This window comes from Amblyraja radiata, chromosome 23, assembly GCF_010909765.2.
Source record: "Amblyraja radiata isolate CabotCenter1 chromosome 23, sAmbRad1.1.pri, whole genome shotgun sequence".
Lineage (NCBI taxonomy): Eukaryota > Metazoa > Chordata > Chondrichthyes > Rajiformes > Rajidae > Amblyraja > Amblyraja radiata.
Genome location: NC_045978.1, coordinates 29475373 through 29496613, shown reverse-complemented (window position 1 = coordinate 29496613; position 21241 = coordinate 29475373). Strand labels below are relative to the sequence as shown.

At 41.4% G+C, this 21241-nt stretch overlaps 1 protein-coding gene across 5 annotated transcripts in view; it reads right to left on the bottom strand.

The window, feature by feature from the left end:
- Window positions 1–15684, bottom strand: part of osbpl2 (oxysterol binding protein like 2) — a 93500-nt gene extending 77816 nt beyond the window's left edge. For 2 of the 5 annotated variants that reach the window (XM_033041936.1, XM_033041939.1), the window contains exons 1-2: window positions 15600–15684; window positions 14917–15055 (exon numbers count right to left, since the gene is read on the bottom strand). The gene's annotated coding sequence lies outside the window, so the exon portion shown is untranslated. Of the gene's footprint in view, window positions 1–14916; window positions 15182–15599 lie in introns of those variants that run through there. The other 3 variants (XM_033041935.1, XM_033041938.1, XM_033041937.1) reach the window with 3 other exon arrangements.
- Window positions 15685–21241: the final 5557 nt, after the last annotated feature.

Below are 21241 nucleotides of genomic sequence, written 5' to 3'. Positions count from 1 at the left end.
CTAGGTGCTGGAGTAACTCAGCAGGTGAGGCCGCATCTCGAGAGAACATGGATAAGTGACATTTTGGGTTAGAACCCTTCTTCAGATTGGTTGTTCCGACCTTCTTCAATCAGTCTGAACAGGGGTTCTGACCCAAATAGTCACCTATCCAGGTTCTCCAGAGATGCTGCCTGACCCGCTGAGTTACTCCAGCACATTGTGCCTTTTTATATCCCTCCCACCCCCACCAAAATACAGTATTTGCAAAGTCCTTAACTAAAGGTACCATACATGAGCCACGTTAACCTCCTTCCAAGATCCCCAATCTGTCAGAAGCCAGTCTTTAGCCAATTTAATTGACATATTGATATTAAGGAACTGAGATTATTTTATCCAGCAAAGACCATGGCAGTCAACAATATTTTAGCTGCTATGCTGTACACTTGTACTCCAGAAGTAGCCAATATTTCTATGCAAATTATTCCAGTGCAACAGACAATAATATGAAAAATACAGACAAGCACTGTGCAAGAGCACCAATTTCCATTTAGCATTGGAAAGTTTGCCGACAGTATTTTCCAAGCATCACTTAATAGCAACCTGCTTATTGATGAACATTTTGGGTTTTGGCCTGACAAATTTGCTCCAGACCACATCACTGCCTTGACCAATGTAAAGAGGAGCAGAAATTCAACAAATGAACCAAGGATGACTGAGGCAAGATTTGACTGACTCGCAACACATTTGTCAATAGAGAATCAAGGGGGGAATTTCTCAAATGTGTTAGGTATACATAACCCAAAGATATCCTCTCAGCCTCAGGACAAGGTTGCAGAACTTTGAGGGAAGTGTTCTCAGCCAAACCAATGGCTGCTTCATCATGCCATAAGAGGGAGTGTTTACTAAATCGGTAAAATGTTCAATGCTATCAACAATGTCTGCAGGCAAAAACAACTTGGATAATATTCACATATGCACTCATGCAGAACTCACTAACTTCATCCATTACACCACTAACTTCCATCCAGCACTCAAATTCACCTGGACCATTTTCGACATCTCCCTACCGTTTCTAGACCTCACTATCTCCATCGCAGGTAACTGACTACTGACCGACATCTACTACAAACCCACTGACTCCCACGGCTATCTGGACTACACTTCTTCCCACCCTGCTTCCGGTAAGGACTCTATTCCCTACTCCCAATTCCTCCGTCTATGCCGCATCTGCACCCAGGATGAGGTGTTCCAAATCAGCACATCGGAGATGTCCTCATTCTTTAGAGAACAGGGGTTCCCCTCTTTGACTATAGATGAGGATCTCACCAGGGTCACTTCTATACCCTGTAACTCTACTCTCACTCCCCATCCCCCCACTCGTAACAAGGGCAGAGTCCCCCTTGTCACCTTCCATCCTACCAGCCGTCACATACAACAGATAATCCTCCGACTTTTTCGTCACCTCCAACGGGATCCCACCACTGTGGCCACATCTTCCTATCTCCTCCCCTTTCGGCTTTCCACAGAGAGCGTTCCCTCCGTAACTCCCTGGTCAATTCGTCCCTTCCCACGAAAACCACCCCCTCCCCTGGTACTTTCCCATGCAACCGCAGGAAATGCTACACTTGTTGCTTTACCTCCCCCCTTGACTCCATCCAAGGACCTAAGCAGGTGTAGCTGAGGTTCACCTGCACCTCCTCCAATCTCATCTATTGCATCCGCTGCTCTAGGTGTCAGCTGCTCTACATCGGTGAGACCAAGTTTAGGCTTGGCAATCGCTTCGCCCAACACCTCCGCTCAGTCCGCAATAACCAACCTGATCTCCCGGTGGCTCAGCACTTCAACTCCCCCTCCCATTCCGAATCAGACCTTTCTGTTCTGGGCCTCCTCCATGGCCAGAGTGAGGACCACCGTAAATTGGAGGAGCAGCACCTCATATTTCACTTGGGTAATCTACACCCCAGCGGTATGAACATTGATTTCTCCAATTTCAGGTAGTCCTTGCTTTCTCCCTCTTTCCCCTCCCCAGCTCTCCCACAGCCCACTGTCTCCGCATCTTCCTTTCTTCTTCCCGCCCCCCTGACCCCCACATCAGTCTGAAGAAGGGTCTCGACCCGAAACATCACCTATTCCTTCGCTCCATAGATGCTGCCTCACCCGCTGAGTTTCTCCAGCATTTTAGTGGACCAAAGGACATGTTTTCATGCGCTTTAACACCATGACTCGATGACCTCCACGGCCCAGTGTCAAAAACAGCATCCTGAATTGCCATCACTGTCCCTATATTGTTGCCAAATTTAAATAGTACATCCAACTTCCACCTACCAGGAGTAGATTATTCACATGTAGCAGTTCCAAGACAAGTTGTTACTTCTCAACTTTTAATGGCGATAGTTACAAGAGTAAAACTGGCAACAGCTATTTTGATCAGACTGGGAGTGAGGTGGAGAATTAAAGTGGCAGACAACAGAAAGTTTCGGGTTGCTCCAGTGAACTGAATGCAGGTGCTCAAAGTGAGCTCCCGATCTGCCTTTTATTTCTCCAGTGTGGAGGAGATCACATCGTGAACACCGAACACATTACACTACATTAAAAGTGCAAGTCAATAATGGGTTCAGCTGGAGAGACAGTTTGGGTCCCTAAACTTTGGAAAAGAAAGGATAGATGTTGCACCTCCTGCAATTAAAAGGAAAATCAGTTAAGGGGTTGACTGGTGAAAATGGCAGAGCAGACTAGGGAATCAGGAAAGGAAGTGGAAGGTGTGACCAGTGTAACTATATGGACCTGGTAGTAATTGCAATTTATATAACATAAACTGCCAATACAAAATGTAATTGAGTAAATGATCTCACCTTATTGAAACATGCAACTCCACCACTGACAAGTACATTAATAAGCATTAGAAATTCCCTGTTAGCTGTCATCATAAGAGGGCACAAACATTTAGAATCATACAACATAAGCAGGCCTTCAGCCTAACTCATCCATGCCGACCAATATGCCCCATCTAAGCTATCCTATTTGCACATGCATGGCCCATATCCCTCTCAAACTTTTCCATCTATTTACCTGTCCAAATGCCTTTCAAATATTATTGTACCTGCCTTAATTACTTGCTTTGGCAGTTCATTTAATATACCCACAACCCTCTCTATGAAAAGGCTGCAACTCAGGTTCCTATTAAATCTTTCCCCTCTCACCTTAAACCTATGCCCCCTAGCTCCTGATTCCCCTATCGTAGGGAAAAAGGACTGTGCATTCACCATATCTGTTCACTTCATGATTTTATACAGCTCTATAAGATCAACCCGCAGCCTGATGGTGATAAAGGTTTATCATCTCAGCCAGGTGATAAAGTCCTAGCCTGGCCAAATTGCTCTATAGCTCAGCCCCAAGTCATGGCAACATTCTCGTAAATCATCTCAGCATTCTTTCCGGATTAATGTCATCTTTCTTATAGTAAGTTAACTAAATCTGACAATATGCTCCAAATGCAGCCACATCACATCTTGTACAACTGTATCATAACATCCCAACTACTCAGTTCCCTAACTGATGAAGGCCAATGCACCAAAAGCCGTTCTCACCACCCTATCTACCTGCAATGCCACTTTTGGGGAACTATGTCCTTGCATTCCTTGATCCCTCTGCTCTAAAACACTCCCTAGAGTTCTATCATTCATTGTGAAATTCTGGCCCTGGTTTGATTTGTCGAAATATGATAGCTCACACTTATCTGAGTTAAACTTCATTTGTCAATGGCCTAACTGATCAAGATTCCATTGTAATTCTTGATAATCATCTTCAGTGTACAATACCATCTATTTTAGTATAATCTGCAAACTTAGTCATCATGTGTTGTGCATTCGAATCCAAATCACTGATAAAGATAACAAACAGCAATGGGCCCAGCACCGACCAGAGGCACACCACTAGTCACTGGCCTCCAGGCATGCAGTGCCTGGTGCTGTTGCTGCCACCGCCTTCCTGACCACTCCCAGGCCCAGCCTGCTGTCACAACCATTGCCGCTGCCACCACTCCCAAGCTGCGCCCATTGCCGCAGTCTCCACCACCATCACTCTGGCTGCTTGCACGCTTCTGCCGCCGGTCCTGACACCGCTACAGACACTACTCCGACGCTGGCCACTCTCAGGCCGCCATCAGCACTACTGGCATCGCTTCCACTGCCACCACCGACCCCAGCCTGCAATGCGGCAGCCCACGGGCTGCAACCATTGACTCCACCGATGTCGCCTCTCTGTAGGCCAGGGCCATCAAATCGTTTGGATTCCAAGCCCAGTTCCTTACCAAGGGTCTGCAGAAGGGTCCCGAACCAAAACAACACCTATCCATGTTCTCTGGAGATGCTGCCTAACCTGCTGAGTTACTCCAGCACTTACTGTCCTTTTGTGTATTAGTCAGCAATTACAGTTGTTTCTTTCTACTACTTATACAATTATAATACCTTATTCGGTTATAGCGGACGATTGTCAATAACGGATACCATTCCCCCCTCACCCCCCCCCCCCTCCCCCCCTCACCCCCCCCCCCCCCCCCCCCCCCCCCCCCCCCCCCCACCCCCTGTAGAATACGGGTACAATGTTTAGTGCAAGATAAAGTCTTATAGTTCAGAGGTCTTCATTGAGATAGATGGCAGGTCAGGACCACACTTTAACTAGTGAGAGAATGGTTCAGTTGCCTGATAACAGCTGGGTAGAATCCTGGATTCGGGTCCCTGAATCTGGAATCGGAAAGGGTAACTAGAGCGAGAATAGGGCTTCTCCAAACACAAAGTGGTCATCTATGTGAGGAGCTGCTGGAGATGGACATGGTCCTTGATAAATATTTCCCTTTGTTATTATGGAGAAAGACATGAAGAATAGGGAGCTTGGGAAAGTTAATGACGATATCTTGAGGGTAATCTGTATTACAGTCGAGGAGGCGTTGGCTGTCTTAAAACTTATGAAAGAAAGTCGGTAAATTCACCCAGACCTGATTGGATATGTCCAAGGGAAGTGTGGGAATCTGGGAAATAAATTGCCGGAGTCCTGACTGAGATCTATGAATCATCATTAGACATGAATGGAAGGTTGGAGGGTGGCTAATTTCTTAAGAAGGGCTGCAAAGAAAATTCTGGAAACTGTAAGCCAGTACGACCACTGTTGTAGGAAAGTCACCACCACGCCGGGCAGCAGGCGCAGCAGGGAGAGTTCGGTAAATCAGTCCGCTGTAACAGAAATCCACTATAAAGAGCTCTGCTATAAAGGGTTTACTGTATCATATTCTCAAGATTTTAGAGAAATATAAACTTGGAAAGCTGAAATTGACAAAACACATCAGTTGCAAAATTGGTAGCAATATCATTAAAAAATCTATACAAATTTGGCACATTAATTGTGAGAAGCAAGTAGATGGCAGAGCACGATTCTCAGGCATGGACAAATATGCTAATTGGGCCCATCATATCATTTCATGTTTTTTTTTGTTGCAAGAATTCAAATTGGGAAGTTTGGTAAAAATGCAATTTTTGGTATTTTAATGAAGAAAAAGGCAGAAATTTAACTCAATGAAGTAATGATTTTCATTGAAAGTACCAAAAACAACAAATGTGGAATCCCATCATGGAAAGCGTAGCAGACCCAATTCAGTCAAAAATATACAACCTTGTTAGGAGGAATAATTAGATTAGTTTTTTTCTCGAGGGAAGTCAATTAGAGCACTTCTATTATTTTCTTCATCAGTTATCAGTTAAATTAGTTCATAATGCTATTAGTTTTAAGATATTAATGGAAAAAGATATGATGTTAAAGGCCTAAATAAGTATGGCTGATTTGGTGACATTAGACAGTAACTCATAATGATTGATTGGGAGAAACTATTTGCAAGCAAAGGGGTGTCTCGCAAATGCAAGGTTTTTAAACTGAGATAGGTAGAGTAAAGGCCAGCATGTTCCTGTCTGCATAAAGGGCAAGGCATCAAGACATTACAAATTTGATGTTTTTTGTAATGAGTTGATCAAAAGATTGATGAGGGCGGGGCTGTGGACATTGTCTACATTGACTTTAGCAAAACCTTTGACAATATCCCACCTGGTAGGCTAATCCAGAAGATTAGAATTCCAGAGACAACAAATTGGATACAAAAATGGCTTAATAATAGGAGGCAAAGGGTGTTACTGGAAGGTTGTTTTTCCAAAATTGAGACCTGTGAAAGTGGTGTGCTGTATTTATTGGTACTGGGTCCTTCAGTGTTCTTATAGATTAATGATTTGGAAGATAATGTAGGTGTCATGTTTACTAAGTTTTTAGATGAAAACAAAAAATTGGTGATTCAATGGACAATGAAAATGGTTGTCCAAGATTTCAGCAGGATGCAGATCAACTGGGGAAATGGGTACCAGAACACCTGATGGAATTTAACTTGTAAAACTGCAAAGTTCATGTTGGGAAGGACATATATAGTGAGTGGTTGGGCCCCTCGGGAATTGTTTTTGAACTGCGAGACCTTGGGTACATTTACATAGTTCCCTAAAAGCGACAGCACAGGTAGAAACAGTGGTGAAAAGGCGTGTGCTATGCTTGCCTTCATCAGACGAGCCTTTGATTGCAGGAGTTGGGTCATCAAATTACAGTCATGCAAATCACTGCTTTGGCCACAGTTGGAGAATTATGTGCCATGGTTGGAGAATTCTGGTCACCAGGATGTGATTAAGCTGGAGAGGGTACAGAAAAGATTCGCAGGAATGTTGCCTGGACAGGGCTTAAATTATAAAAAGGGATTGGACAGGATGGGACTGTTTTTCCTGGAGCAAAGGAGGACAAAGAGTGACATTGTAGAGGTTTAGAAAATAATGAAAGGCATAAATAGGATGGACAGTCATGTCTTTTTCCCATAATATGAGCGTCTAAGACTTGAGGGAATAGATTTTCTATTCAGAGGATGGTGAATACATACCACAAGCATATTTGGAACAAGATACATGGAACGAGCACACAAAGGGTAGTAGATACATGAAAAGCTATACTGGCACCCAGGTCATTCCCTCTCTCATTGGGCAGAAGGTACAAAAGCTGGAAAGTGAGTACCATCAGATTCATAAACAGCTTCTTCACCACTGTTACCAGACTTCTCAAACTAAGTGTGTTGTCCCAATCTACCTCAATGTGGCTCTTGCACTTTCTTTTAATGTTTACTTTCTAATACTGTTATACTATATACTGCACTATGGTTATTTTTCTTGTTGCACTACTTGGACTTGTTTAATGGGGTTTGATGGCACGCATGTATGGTAATATTTGACTGAATAGCACGCAGATTTCTGGAGGGTCTTGATTCAAAACGTCACCCATTCCTTCTCTCCAGAAATGCTGCCTGTCCCGCTGAGTTACTCTAGTTCTTTATCTTCGGTTTAAACCAGTATCTGAAGTTCCTTCCTACACGCAGATTTTGTTTGTACCTTGGTACAAGTGATAATAATAAGCCAAAACTAATTTATTGCAAGTTCACACGGCTCAAAAATACCTCATGGTATGAAGAAGATGCGTTTACGTTTGCCATGAACAGTTTGTTTAAAAAGGAACTGCAGATGCTGGAAAATCGAAGGTACACAAAAATGCTGGAGAAACTCAGCGGGTGAGGCAGCATCTATGGAGAAGGAAATAGGCGACGTTTCGGGCCGAGACAGTGATCTGCACAGGGACTGTGTAATCATTTAATCTCAACTGGTCAAGATGCAAGGAGACTGCTGTATCAACAGCAGATACAGCGTACCAACTTGAAATCAATTTTACCTTGGAGCCGTAGGAAGGTAAACAGGCAAGTGTAGCACCTCCACATTTACAAGGAAATATATCTTTCAGAAAGAGATCTATTGAACATTGAAGCTACAAAACATAGACGAGGATCCAGGGAATGTTACTACAACTTTGCAGTGGTGTGTAAAAATGAGAAAGTAGAAAATGTGGTAGTAAGGGATCTATGGTTAAGGTTCTGAATAGGCTTGAGAAAGGCTAAACGAAAAATTTTACAATCAAAATGAATGTGATTAAGGTGGAGCAACTGAAGGTACATAATCCATAAAGAAAGAAAGTGGGATGCTGGAGGGGTTGGGGGTGTGGGAGAAAATAGTGATTTATTTTTATTTTTCTGCAGTCTCTTGGGGCTGAAGATAAGGAGTAGAAGATGCGTCTGCCAGCACCCGTTCAACCTGGAGTGAGCATTTGACAACAGCAATCACACAGACCTGCTAGAGCAGGATTTTAGTCCAATAGCAAGAACGTTGTGCTGAATAGTCTTAGTAGACACATCCATGGGCATACTCTTACACCTCACACTGGAAAATTTGAGGAGGGGTACCTAATTAGAGGTTTGTCCAAGCATAAATTAAACCTAGTCTGAGCTCAAGGTTGGACTATTTTTTTTGATTCAGGTCCCAATCAACACCATCCAAAATCCCATCCACACTGTGCAGCTGCTAGACCCAGTTTGCAGGATCCACTTTTGTCATGCTAAGTTGTAACTGTGTAGGTCTTTCTTAAGTAGTTCACATAGAAAATCTTGAGGATCAGTGATTTATAAAGGGCCAGTTCTACCCTAAACCAACAAGATTCTAAGGACTTTTCAAAGCCAACCTAACACATACTCAGTTCCATTACGAAGTTCAGATCAAGTAAACCTAATAGGACAAAAGGTAGACACAAAATGCTGGAGTAACTCAGCGGAACAGGCAGCATCTCTGGAGAGAAGGAATGGGTGACATTTCGGATCGAGACCCTTCTTCAGACCTTTGATTTAAACCAGCATCTGCAGTTCTTTCCTGCACATAATAGGACAAAAGAATGCTTTAAATAATTCACTAAAAAGGAAGGCATTGTTAAAAGCAAATTGCCTGCCCTAGCCACGTTTACCTGTCCTACATTTTCAACAAATTAGATTTTCTGAAACATGGCTGATTCAAATGCAGGGCAGGCCACATTGTCAGTTGCAAACAAACTGCAATTTCACCTGGAAGGTAGAGCTGGGAAGGACAGAAGTTTACATAAAACAGGCATAGTATCTCAACTACTTGCAATAAAACCCATTGGAATAGGTACAGCAAGTGAGCAATCCGTTTTCTTCTCAGCATTAAAAAATTGCATACTGTAAATAGTATACAGAAACAAGGCAAGCTGGATGGGTCCACAGATTCTTACATGTTGCAGATTCTTACATGTTGCAGAACTGGTCAAGGTGGTTAAAAAGATAATGGATCCTTAAAAATATAAAAGCACAGAAGTTTCACAAGGTCTACATGTAATAGTTAAGTACACGGAGTATTACAGATCCATCAAACGTTGTGATTATATCGGCCTCCACTATCACCTCCTCTGGCAGCATACTGTAAATATCAAACTCAGCCTGTGAAAATCTTTCCCCTCTGATATTCTTTAAACCTTCTTCCTCCCTTAAACCTATGCCCTTTTTTTTTTTTTTTTTTAATATCCCCACCATGGTAAAGAGATTCTGACTATGTTTGCATCTTATAATTTTATACACCTCTGTCAAATCACCCCTTGTCTTCTTTATGCCAGAGAAATAAATCTAGTCTATCCAATCTCTCCATATAACTAAAACTCTCCAATCCAGGCAACATTTTGGAGAATCTCCTCTGCACCCTCTCCAGTGTTTGGTTCTAAAGAAGAGAATGTGCCTAATTAGACAATTGCAAATACTATCTCTAAGTTCATAGCAAAACACAAATTCCTGCAGCAAGTCAGACAGCATTAGTGGAGGAAAGTGAACAAACCACATTTCAGGAAGGGACCCTTTTCTCCAAACCCGAAAAGTCATCTATCCACTTACCTCCACATAGGCTATCTGATCTGCTGAGTTCCTTCAGCACTGTTTTTTTTCTCTAGATTCCAGCATGTGCAGTCTCTTGTATCTCCACTTTAATTCATTACATCTAGGACATGTGACTTCCTATTCAATTCACATGATATCTATCTTATAAATTCTACAATCAAATCTCTACAGTAGTAGAAATATCCAAACTAGCCAAATTTACAACTCAAGCGTCATACTGTGAATTGGACTGAAAAATGCTAGGGTGATTAAGTAAATTTAAGAGGTTTGCTTATTTAGAAACATTTTTGTTTCATTCTGTTCACATAAATGTATAAGAACATGTGCAACACAAACATGTTAGCCTATTGCCTGCTCCTTCCCCATAATGCTGCAAATGTTTCCATCCAACTGCTTCCATCATCTTCAGGCAAGTCATTACATAATCAAAATAATTAATTGCACAATACTGTTCTCCAAAATTGAAGATCCACAAGATGATCGTAGAAAAAGATGATCACTTCCCATATCTACTCTCAGCAAAGGCAGATGTCACCACCTACAGTGAGTCAGCTAAATAGCTGACTCCTGCTAAGGGAAGGAGAATGTAAGGACCAAAAGGCCAAACACAAACAAGTTTATGGAGTTCGAAGCAGCAGTGATCCCCACCCTCCTATACACTCTAGATACCTTATCTGAACACCTTACAGTAGAGACCTCAAAGCGATGAAAAAATACCACCAATGTTGTCTCCACAGAATCTTACAAAACCATTGGCTGAATAAATATCCCAAAAGGGAGAGTTTGATCGCACTCAACTAGCTCCTGTAGACATGCCATGCCACCTGCATGCCTGACACCCAACTCCAGGGTAAAAGCAATTTTCCTCGGCTGTATCATAGCGAGATTTCCAGGAGGATACACATTTGTTGCAGGAATAAGTCAGTTGGTCCCCTAAAACCTGCGCTGCTATTTATAAGATCAGGGCTGTTCAGACTGTAACTTCAGCTCCTCAATGGCATATATCAACAATAACTTTACAAAAAATGTCTAACTCAGCCTTCAGCGAAAGGCTGTTTTCATGATATTTACTGAAGAGAATTTCAAAAGACTCAACCTCAAAACGAAAATGTCTCATATCAGGTTTAAATGGATGAAATCTAGTTCTAGATGCTCCCATGAGGTAACATCCCTTTTCCATCCTCACTGTGAAGACCCTTCAGGATCAGTTAAGTTCTAAATTCTAGCCTTTACAAATCTAGTCTCTACCACATTCCTCACAAAACTTGTCCATTTCAGGTATTAGACTCTAAACTGACTTCCAATGTATTTCCATCCTTAAATAGGGAGAACAACATTGAACACAGTACTCAAATTGTCATCTTGTGGATGCTCTAAATAACTGAAACAAAACCTCACTACTTTCATATTCAATTCCACCAGCAATAACCAATAACATTTTGGCTTTCCTAAATACTTGCCTACTAAAATACCAGATCACAAAGAAAGTTTCCTTTTTATTTGCCAAAATAGATATCATCAAACTTTCCCAACGCTTTATGTTATTTGTCAGATCTTTACTCACTCACAATACCTTCCTGTATTCTCTTCAGAATTTATTTTCCCAAGTTACTTCGGATTACCAAAAAATACATCCTCGTTGCCTTCTTCCCAATCATTTTTATAAATTGAAATGTATAATGGATGTATCAGCACCAGACAGAAGGACTTCCTCGTCTCCTTGAAAAAAAAGTTAACCCTCACCAATTCATGGAAATTCGGGTTCATGCCTATTCAAAATTAATATCCAGGAAGGCAATGAGCATCTCAAGCTTCTATGACAGGAGCCAAGCAGAGATCATGTGCAAACACTGGAAGAAACCCAAAACATCCTGAACAATCTACTCACTAACCCATATCAAATACAACCTACCCCACATGTGGCAGAATTTCAATCCCATCAACCACCTCAGAACTCAAAGAATGGCAGTAAAAGCAAGCTACCCTCAAACCTTACCGCTGATCGTGAAGATGATTTTGTTTACATCAGATGTATCAGTTCACAACTTTCTGCGTTCAATTTCAACTAACACTTGTTGGCACATTTCTCCAAAATGTCTACACCCGCTAAAATTTGTTTTAAATTAATAACTTATTCTTGTGATACTGATCATAGATAGATAATCATTCGGCACAGAGGCAGGCCGCATGCTTGCACTCGCCATTGAGTACCCTTCTGCACCATTACTAAAAGTAATCACTCCCCCACCTTCTCACATCTTCATTCTCATCATGCCTCTTCCCTGCTAATCTATATAGAGGGCAATTTACAGCAACCAATTAACCTCTCACCTAGCACACTTCTGATATGTGGGAAGAAATCCGAGGGAAAGACACACAGCACAGGAAGAATGTGCAAACGTCATCAGATAACACCCAAGGTCAGGATCAAACCCAGGTCTGAAGTTGTGAGACAATACGCTATGCACTGTACTGTTGTTACCTGCTGTTCATGGATTATGTTTTTGGTTAATAAAAACAAAAGCAAAATTAGAAATTGGAGTAAGATAGTCTCAAAGCCTTCAACTAAATCATGGCTGAACTTTTACATCAAATTCACTTTCCCATTTTATCTCCAAATTCTCTTATTCTATCACTGGCCATCACTGACGTGTCATAACCATCTAAATAAAGAAAGTTACCTTTTTCAGAGCCTTAAAGGACGGAACATATTCTTAAACAATAGCTATTAGTTAATTACTGTACAGATGGGTAAATAGCCTGTCACTGTCAATATTATCTGTTTCTCATTTCTTCAAAACCAGAACAATGTGTCTATTCAATACATTTTATAGAATTTTATATTCTATAAATGTTATTCCCAAAAAAGTTCTCTTACTCCAGCAATCAATCTGATGAACTTCCTTTGAAGCAATTTAAGTATATCCTTCCTTAAGTTCATCAACTAACACCAACGTTCTCAAATGTCTCCCCAGTTTTATAAAATTTCAATACACCTTCTTTCTATTACATCAAACCGCTTATACAAAAATAAAACTAATGTATTATTTCCTATTCCATTTGTTTACTTTGATTCCATGTGAACTTTGAGAAGTGCGAGGTGTTGCATTTTGGGATGTCGAAAAATGGCAGGACCTACACAGTAAATGGTAGGTCTCTGGGTAGCGTTGTAGAGCAGAGGGATCTAGGAGTACTGGTGAATGGTTCTTTCTTGAAGGTCGAATCACAGGTGAATAAGGTGGTCAAAAAGGCTTTTCATCAGTCAGAGTAAACATAGAAAATAGGTGCAGGAGTAGGCCATTCGGCCCTTCGAGCCTGCACCACCATTCAATATGATCATGACTGATCACCCAACTCAGTATCCCATCCCTGCCTTCTCTCCATACCCCCTGATCCCTTTAGCCACAAGGGCCACATCTAACTCCCTCTTAAATATAACCAATGAACTGGCCTCAACTACCTTCTGTGGCAGAGAATTCCACAGATTCACCACTCACTGTGTAAAAAATGATTTTCTCATCTCGGTCCTAAAAGACTTCCCTCTTATCCTTAAACTGTGACCCCTAGTTCTGGACTTCTCCAACATCTGGAATAATATTCCTGCATCTAGCCTGTCCAACCCCTTAAGAATTTAAGGAATTATTGAGTATAGAAGTTGGGAGGTCATGTTGCAGTTGTAAAAGATGTTGGTGAGATGCATTTGGTGTTGTTCTGGGCACCATGCTATAGGAAAAATATTACCAAGCTTAAAAGGGTTCAAAAAAGATTTAGGAGGATATTGTTGGGACTAGATATAGGTAGAGGTCGAGTAGGCTGGGTCTCTATTCCATGGAGCGCAGGAGGATGAGAGGTGATCTGATAGAGGTGTACAAAATCATGAGAGGAATAGATCAGGTAGATGCACAGTCTCTTGCCCAAAGTAGGGAAACCGAGGGCCAGAGGACAAAGGTTCAAGGTGAAGGGGAAAAGATTTAATAGGAATCCGAAGGGTAACTTTTTCCACACAAGAGGTGGTGGGTGTATGGAACAAGCTGCCAGAAGAGGTAGTTGAGGCTGGGACTCATTTTATAGCTTCACATCTGCCATTACATTGTGAGCATACTTTGATACTATTGCCCAATGTTGCCCTCCTTCACCCTCTTACGAGATGTTTAAAAAGTTATGTGAATATTTAAGTCAAATATTCCCTACCCTCATTTGGGTATCATTTTGGATGCATTATTTTGACAGGTACATTGAAAGATGCTTGCAAGATATTTAATGATGTGCACCAGACAGTAATGAATCTATTAAGATCTCATTTGTTAGGTTTATTTGAACAAATATCCCAATGTACTAATTGCAATTCTTCTCTTTCCAATCAGTTATTCAGATTAAAAGGGTATTCTGCCCGTGCAACATTTTGGAACTCAAACCATTAAATTACAAGTTTGTCAGTCTGCTAGAAACAACAATTGCATAATGGCCTATCTAGTAAAGAAATAGCCCCTACTTAATTTTGTGAAACGGTTTTTTCAATTTTTTAAATTACAATCAAGTGAGGAGGTATTTAAGAAGTGTTTTCAACTGTAAAATTTCAATTTATTGTACATGACTGTTACTACTTAGGAGTTTAAATTACATTATTGTAAAGTGATGCAGTGTGTAATAAAAATGAGGGAGATGGAAAGGGAACTGTTATGATCCGTGCAGACTTTTAAAGATTTGATTTCAGTTGACCACGCAAAACCCATCAAGAAATATAACCAGGAAAAGACAACACTGCTTGGAGACAGAGATTAAGTCGCGTTAGCTGAGAACTTCGTTCAATAATAGGCACTTCGATAGACTACACAATTGCAAGTGCAGTAAACTTTTAGTAACCGAACGAAAATAAACATACATCGAGTGTCATCTTATGCCATGTCCAACGAACAACCAGCCGAGATTTCACCCTGTTAAGTGGGGTGAAACAAATCTTAAAAGTGTCGATTGCTGCGCCTAATTCCGCAATTGGGCGTCCAGCATTCAAGTGATGAAGGCCTGTCGCAGAGTTAGTCAAGGACGAATACTGACGTCCCCTTCTATGGAAAAGTGCGCGCACATACACATACTTTACATGTACACAGCTCGTCTCTCCGGCAATGTGCAGTACAGCTGATCATTTGGCACAAATAAAACACCACCTGACAGCGTCCATTCGTTTTTGTTGGATTACCTGCTGGCTTCGGCTCATAGGAAACCACGGGATGCCTACAAAACAAAAATGATTTTAAATTGTTTTTCTTTAAAAAAAAAAAAAAAAAAAAAGAAGAAACTACCCGCAGCTCATTCGCCCTCTGAGCGGATAATACACTCAACGTCAAGTTGTCTAGGGCTCAAAAGCAGCACCGAGGCGGAAACGCAACCACCCCGGCTGAGTGACAGCGGCGTGGCCCTATCGACGTGCGCGTGTAAGGGGCATTGGCGAGGTCCTGTGACGTCGTGAAGCCAATAGGAAAGGGGGTTAGAGGCGGGACGTCAGGGAGGGGGAGGTGGACAGTCCGCGCGTGCGCGCCCGCCCGCCCGCCGACACAGCTCGAGCTCCAACCTCACCAACCGTCGCCTCACAATCAACATCGGCGCTCCGATTTGTTTTTCTCTCTCCTTTTCCCGGCCCCTTGACCCGCTTTAAAATGGCTTATTGTTTGGGGTGCGTGGAGGCAGTGGGGAGACGGGGAAGGCACGAGGCTTGTTAAAGATAGTTTGACGCCGGGTAGTGAGTAAGTGAGGGGTGCGGGCTTTGCTCGCTACTCACCGCGGCCGCTCCCCGGGCCCAGCCGCCAACCAACCGCCGTCGTCACCCACCCGAGCCACAACAAACGGCGCGGCTGTCAGACGCAAAGATCTTATAGCAGAGCTCCGCTATAAGATCTTTGGTCAGATGCACGCACGCACGCACGCCGCCTCTCGCGAGATTTCAGCTCGCCTCCGCCAGCCTGCACTTCCTCAATCAGTGTCATGCAGGCTGGCTGCCAGACCCAAAGATCATAGAGGCTCCTCTATGAACTTTGGCCAGACCGGCTCTGCCAACCAAAGGTTAAAGATCTATAATCTTTGCTGCCAACACTCTTCCCCACGCTGGACCCATTCTCTGTCTGGAGAAGGGTCTCGACCCGAAACGTCACATTTTCTCCAGAGATGCTATCTAACCCGCTGAGTTACTCCAGCTTTTTGTGTCTATCTTCCTCAGTCAGTGCCAGAACATGTGTAGGAAAGAACTGTAGATGCTGGTTTTAATCGTAAGGAGGCACAAAATGCTGGAGTAACTCAGCGGGACAGGCAGCATCTCTAGAGTGAAGGAATGGGTGACGTTTCGGGTCGAGACCCTTTTTATGACTGATCATTGCACATAGGCTGCCAAACCCATTCTGCAAACACTGTTCCCCACAATGTAGCAATGTTACAACATTTTGATATTTTAAAAATCAAGTCTGTAATTTATCCCATCAGATAAAGCATAAAAAGAAGTTAATTTGACACCTAATTCACTTTAATATCTTCAATATTAAAAAAGTTATGGCCATTTTCATACTCGGAAATTAGCATCTTGTTCCCTATTGATTTTCCATTGACTTAACACAAAAGCTGTGATCGAGGACAGTCAATAGCCCATAACTTTCTTAAAAATTAAGAGAACTGAAATAAATTTTCAGTTATTATAGATTGAAGCATTCTGAAACAAATATGAAACAATCTTACTTAGATTACTTGAAATTAAAGCATATAATTAGTTACCTAATTGTAGCTAATTACAAAATTCAATTACTAGATCTAAACATCTATCAATTTCTTAAGAATAGATTAACATTTTTAAATAGCCTAAGTGTCCAAATAACATTCACACAAGAATTCACAATATAACATAATTTTTAAATCTCATTGTCATGGATTTATAGGCCAAATGGAAGGAATTTAATGTTTAATACCTGTAAATTAATGGCCATTTAAATCATCTTGCGAGTGGGTTTTTCTGGAACGCGATCATTTGGAACGTTGCGGTTGCGGTGAATTTAATCCCCATATCAGCATGAAAAATACTGCCGGTTCATATGGGGAAAAAATCACCATTTCGCAACGTAAAATGTGAATTAAAGGCATCTTAAGGAGCACTTTTATACATAAAATAAATGGCTTTCTTTTACCTGTCCCGTACCTGAAATCCGTCCCCGTTGGCGGCGTTGACGGCTTTAGAAGCTGATTTTAAAATTACTCCAGCGCTGAACTTGTAGGGTGATTAAAAAAAAAATATACACAGAACGCCCGTCGGAACGATTCTTCAGCAAAAGCTTGCACTCCAAACAAATATATTCCAGGACAAGATAGGAAAAAAACGCGTTTTAACCCTCCCCCCCCCCTCCCCCCAAAGGCGCCAAAATCGCGCACACGACCAGTGGCAGAATTGCAGCGCCGCTGAAGGTAAGTATTGTAACATACCTACACAATGAACCCACTCTCAGTCTAAAGAAGGGTCTGGACCCGAAACGTCACCTATTCCTTTTTCTCCAGAGATTCCTGACCTGCGGAGTTACTCCAGCTTTTTGTATCTATCCACTCTCAGACAATATCTTTCAAGCTGCACTCTTACACTAGTTGCAGCCAGCAGCTTGTCAGACACGTCCAAGCATGCATATTAAAACCTCTTGGGCAGCTTTATCAGCACCTTATACTGTATGTCGCTTGGGCAGCTTACAACCCAGCGGTATGAATATTGAAGATGCTGGGGTAACTCAGCGGGACAGGCAGCATCTCTGGAGAGAAGGAATGGGTGACGTTTCGGGTCGAGATCCTTCTTCAGACTGAGAGTCGGGAGAGGGAGACTGGAGATATGGAAGAGTAAGGTGTAAAAACGACAAATTAAAGCAGACGATGGTCAAGGAAATGTAGAATGGGTACGTTGTTAGCTGAGGGGAAGGTGACAACCAGGCATACAATCAGTCAAATATCAATAAAATTAAAAAGAAAGACTGAAACTAGTCGGATATTGAATAGAATTTCTCTAATTTCAAGTAACACTTGCATTCCCTCTGTCCGTCCCTCCCCCACTCTCGTTGTCCTGCCAATTCCACTGTTCGCATCCATATATTGCCTCGTTATCACCGCTACCACAGCCAACAATGGACCATTGGGGGCTCCACCTTTCCTTGGTCATCGGCGCTGGCTCTGATTTGTTTTGCACCTTTTCAAACATCTAGTTTCTCTCTCCCTTGACTCTCAATCTGAGTTACTCCAACATTTTATGTTTATCTTCAGTGTAAACCAGCATCTGCAGTTCCTTCTTACACACCCAGTGTACAAGAGCTATCTTAAAATACTGGAGAACATTGATAGGTGATGTTTCGGGTTGGGACCCTTCTTCAGACAAGAGCGAAGGACACAGAACTCTGAAGATGGGTCCCAACACTGCATGTCACCTACCCAGGTTCTTCAGAGATGCTGCCTGACTCGCTGAGTTACTCAGCGTGTCTTTGTTTGGTAAACTAGCATCTGCAGTTCCTTGTTATATCAAAGTACAAATATTTTTCAATGAAACCTATTTGATCTGTCTCGAAATAAAGATAATTTATAATATAGACACCTGAACAGGTACATGGATGGGGAAGGTTTAGAAGGATATGGACCAAATGCTGGCAAATGGGCCTAGTGTACAAAGGCCATCTTAATTGGTATGGACAAGTTGGGCCAAAGGACCTGTTTTTGTGCTGTATGATTCTATGATCTGTCATTCTTAAAACAAAACATATTTACATAATTAAATAAGTTTCCAGTCTGTGTTACAACATGTGGTATAAATTGTGTGTATATGCCTTTCGTACCCATTTCTCCCTTCCCTCCTCCCTTCCTCTGGCTTCACATATCGCAACTCTACTGTCCTATTTCACACCTTTTGTCTTTTCATCGCTGGTATTTGACCAGCCATCTGCCTATCAACACCCCCCCCCCCCCCCCCTGCATCTGTATCCATGTATCACTTGCCTGTCTTTGTCCTGCCTCTCCCTTTCCAGATCCCCTTACCCCCACAATCCGTCTGCAGAAGGGCCCCAACACAAAATATAACCTCTCCATGTTCTCAGTAAATGCTGCCTCTGACCCTCTGAGTTACTCCAGCACTTTGTGTCTTTTTTTAGTCGTGATGAACTGTTGAAGTACCATCCTTGTCCTGGAATCAAAAAACAAAGAGGTGGAGTTAAGAATGTTAAATGGAATTTACTGTTCACCTCTAGAAGGAATATTAACAATACAATTTAACAGCTCCATGAATAGCAAGGGTCTTCTGGACACCACATTGTTATTTTAGACCTGCACAGTCTCTCCTTCCACAACGGCATAATTCAACCCAATTAAAATGGCTTTGTCAAAACAACTTTGTTTTGCTAAGCACCCTGCCCTCCATCTTTCCTTTGCAATTCCACAGTGCTAAAAGCAAAATCCTAACTGTTCAAAGAACCAGCTGCCTTATATTGTTTAAACACACCTCCAAGCCCTTTTCCAAACTAATAATTACTGAGAATTATGAATAGTTAAAACAACATCACTGTCTCCACCTTACACTAGCCTCAAACTGCACATTGTCATCAATCCATAATATAGCACACTTACCCTGTAACTACATTTCTGATTCCCTTAATGCCTTCAAGCTTCTTAGTGGGTACAATTGATAAGACATGTATCCAATGTTTAAGGAACATTTTGGAAATAATGTACAGTGTAATCACTACAGTAGTTAATGATCTGTAATAAATTTGTGATTCGCAATTAATATTTGGAAGTATATACAAAATACTGTGTTCATGTTTGTTAAATATTGTTAAATGTTGTTTATCTTATTTTAACATTGTAATAGATTAGAAAATGAGTAGAATTGTGTTTAGCCAAATTTATAGTTGTTAACTATGTATATAATATCGTTAATAGTTAGTTGTTATTGCTATGGATTTGTTAATTTAAACAAGAAAATATTGTGCGTTTATAGATCTTTTCACGAACTGCAATTTGTGCTCTGATTTTATTTTGATTCATTTTAGTAGCAATCAATGCTTGTAGTTGAGTTATTCACCATCAATAAAGGATGTTTGGTTGAGAGTGTCTTTTTATTTGCTTCACTATATAGCAAAGAATAAGAATTAAAGGAAGTTGCATCATGTGATTCTAATGTTGTTTGTTATTGAAACAGCAGAGGACAGATACACAAAATATGTTGCCCTACAGCAATCTCTTGTAACAATCAAAATCACATTTTTCTCTATAAGAAATCTATCTCTACAATGATATTTTTCTTGTGGCAAGAAAATGTTTTGGAAGGTTTTTCCATTGACAAATAACTACCCTTTTTGCCAAACTTTGGTCTTACAGAAAATTATCATCACTTCTCTTGCATTCAGAATCTGGAAATAACTGGGATTAAGGGTTGAATTGAGAGTAATATCAATTAGGCTTCATTGAGATTAGTTGTCATTTGAATGTCCTATTGTTAATATTCACTATTAGTTAACTGAGCTTTGGAAGTCTAACAGAATGATAATTAGATGGATTATTTTTAGCTTCAATTTGTGAAGAGCATAAACACAGGTAAATTTGTTGGAAATATGCTATGCTAAACACAATATAGAAACAAAGAAGCATAATAAACATAATGGACTTAATTGCCACATTAAACCATTTGATCTTTACCATCCAATATATAGTACACTGATAATTAGGAACTGGAACCCAAGGGATCCCTCACATCTTGCTCTTTGGGTCCACTTGCACTTGTCAATGAACCATAAGATATTAATAAATGATTACCTGTCTAATTACTGAAATTACTTGTTCTAACAGTTTTCTATATACAGTACCAGTTTTTGTGTCAGTTTTTGGGAGATGTTAATTTATTTATGCTTTGTGTGATTGAGGGGGGATTTCCATATCACCATTCGCTATGCTCTTCTTACGTTGCCCCTAGATTGTCCCTCAGTCCTCCGTCCTGGTGGGTATCGTGTGCAGATAGCCTCTGCACCTCAGTGAGTAAAGAATATTACTGTTTCTGTTTATCTCATTGACCAGTGCTTCAAGTGTTTCATAGGGAGCTCATTTCGTGCTTCGGAGGTTGCCTTCTGCAGTGCTTCACTATCTGTGGGAAGATTTTTGCCACCACAAACCACCTCCCATTTAGCAGTTGTAAACCTAAGGTTTATTATTGCTGAGCGGCTGAAATGTGGAAGTAGTTTCTGAAATTGAGCTACACTTATCAACAGTAGGCTGGTAATAGTCTGCTTAGTGCCACCAATTATGATTATAAAGTCAGAACACTAATTCCTCATACAATCTTCATCAGATCAGAAAGGCAGGGGCTAATGGTATGAGTGCAGGCAGGTGGGACAGGGAAAAAAGTTGTTCAGCACGGACTTGTAGGGCCGA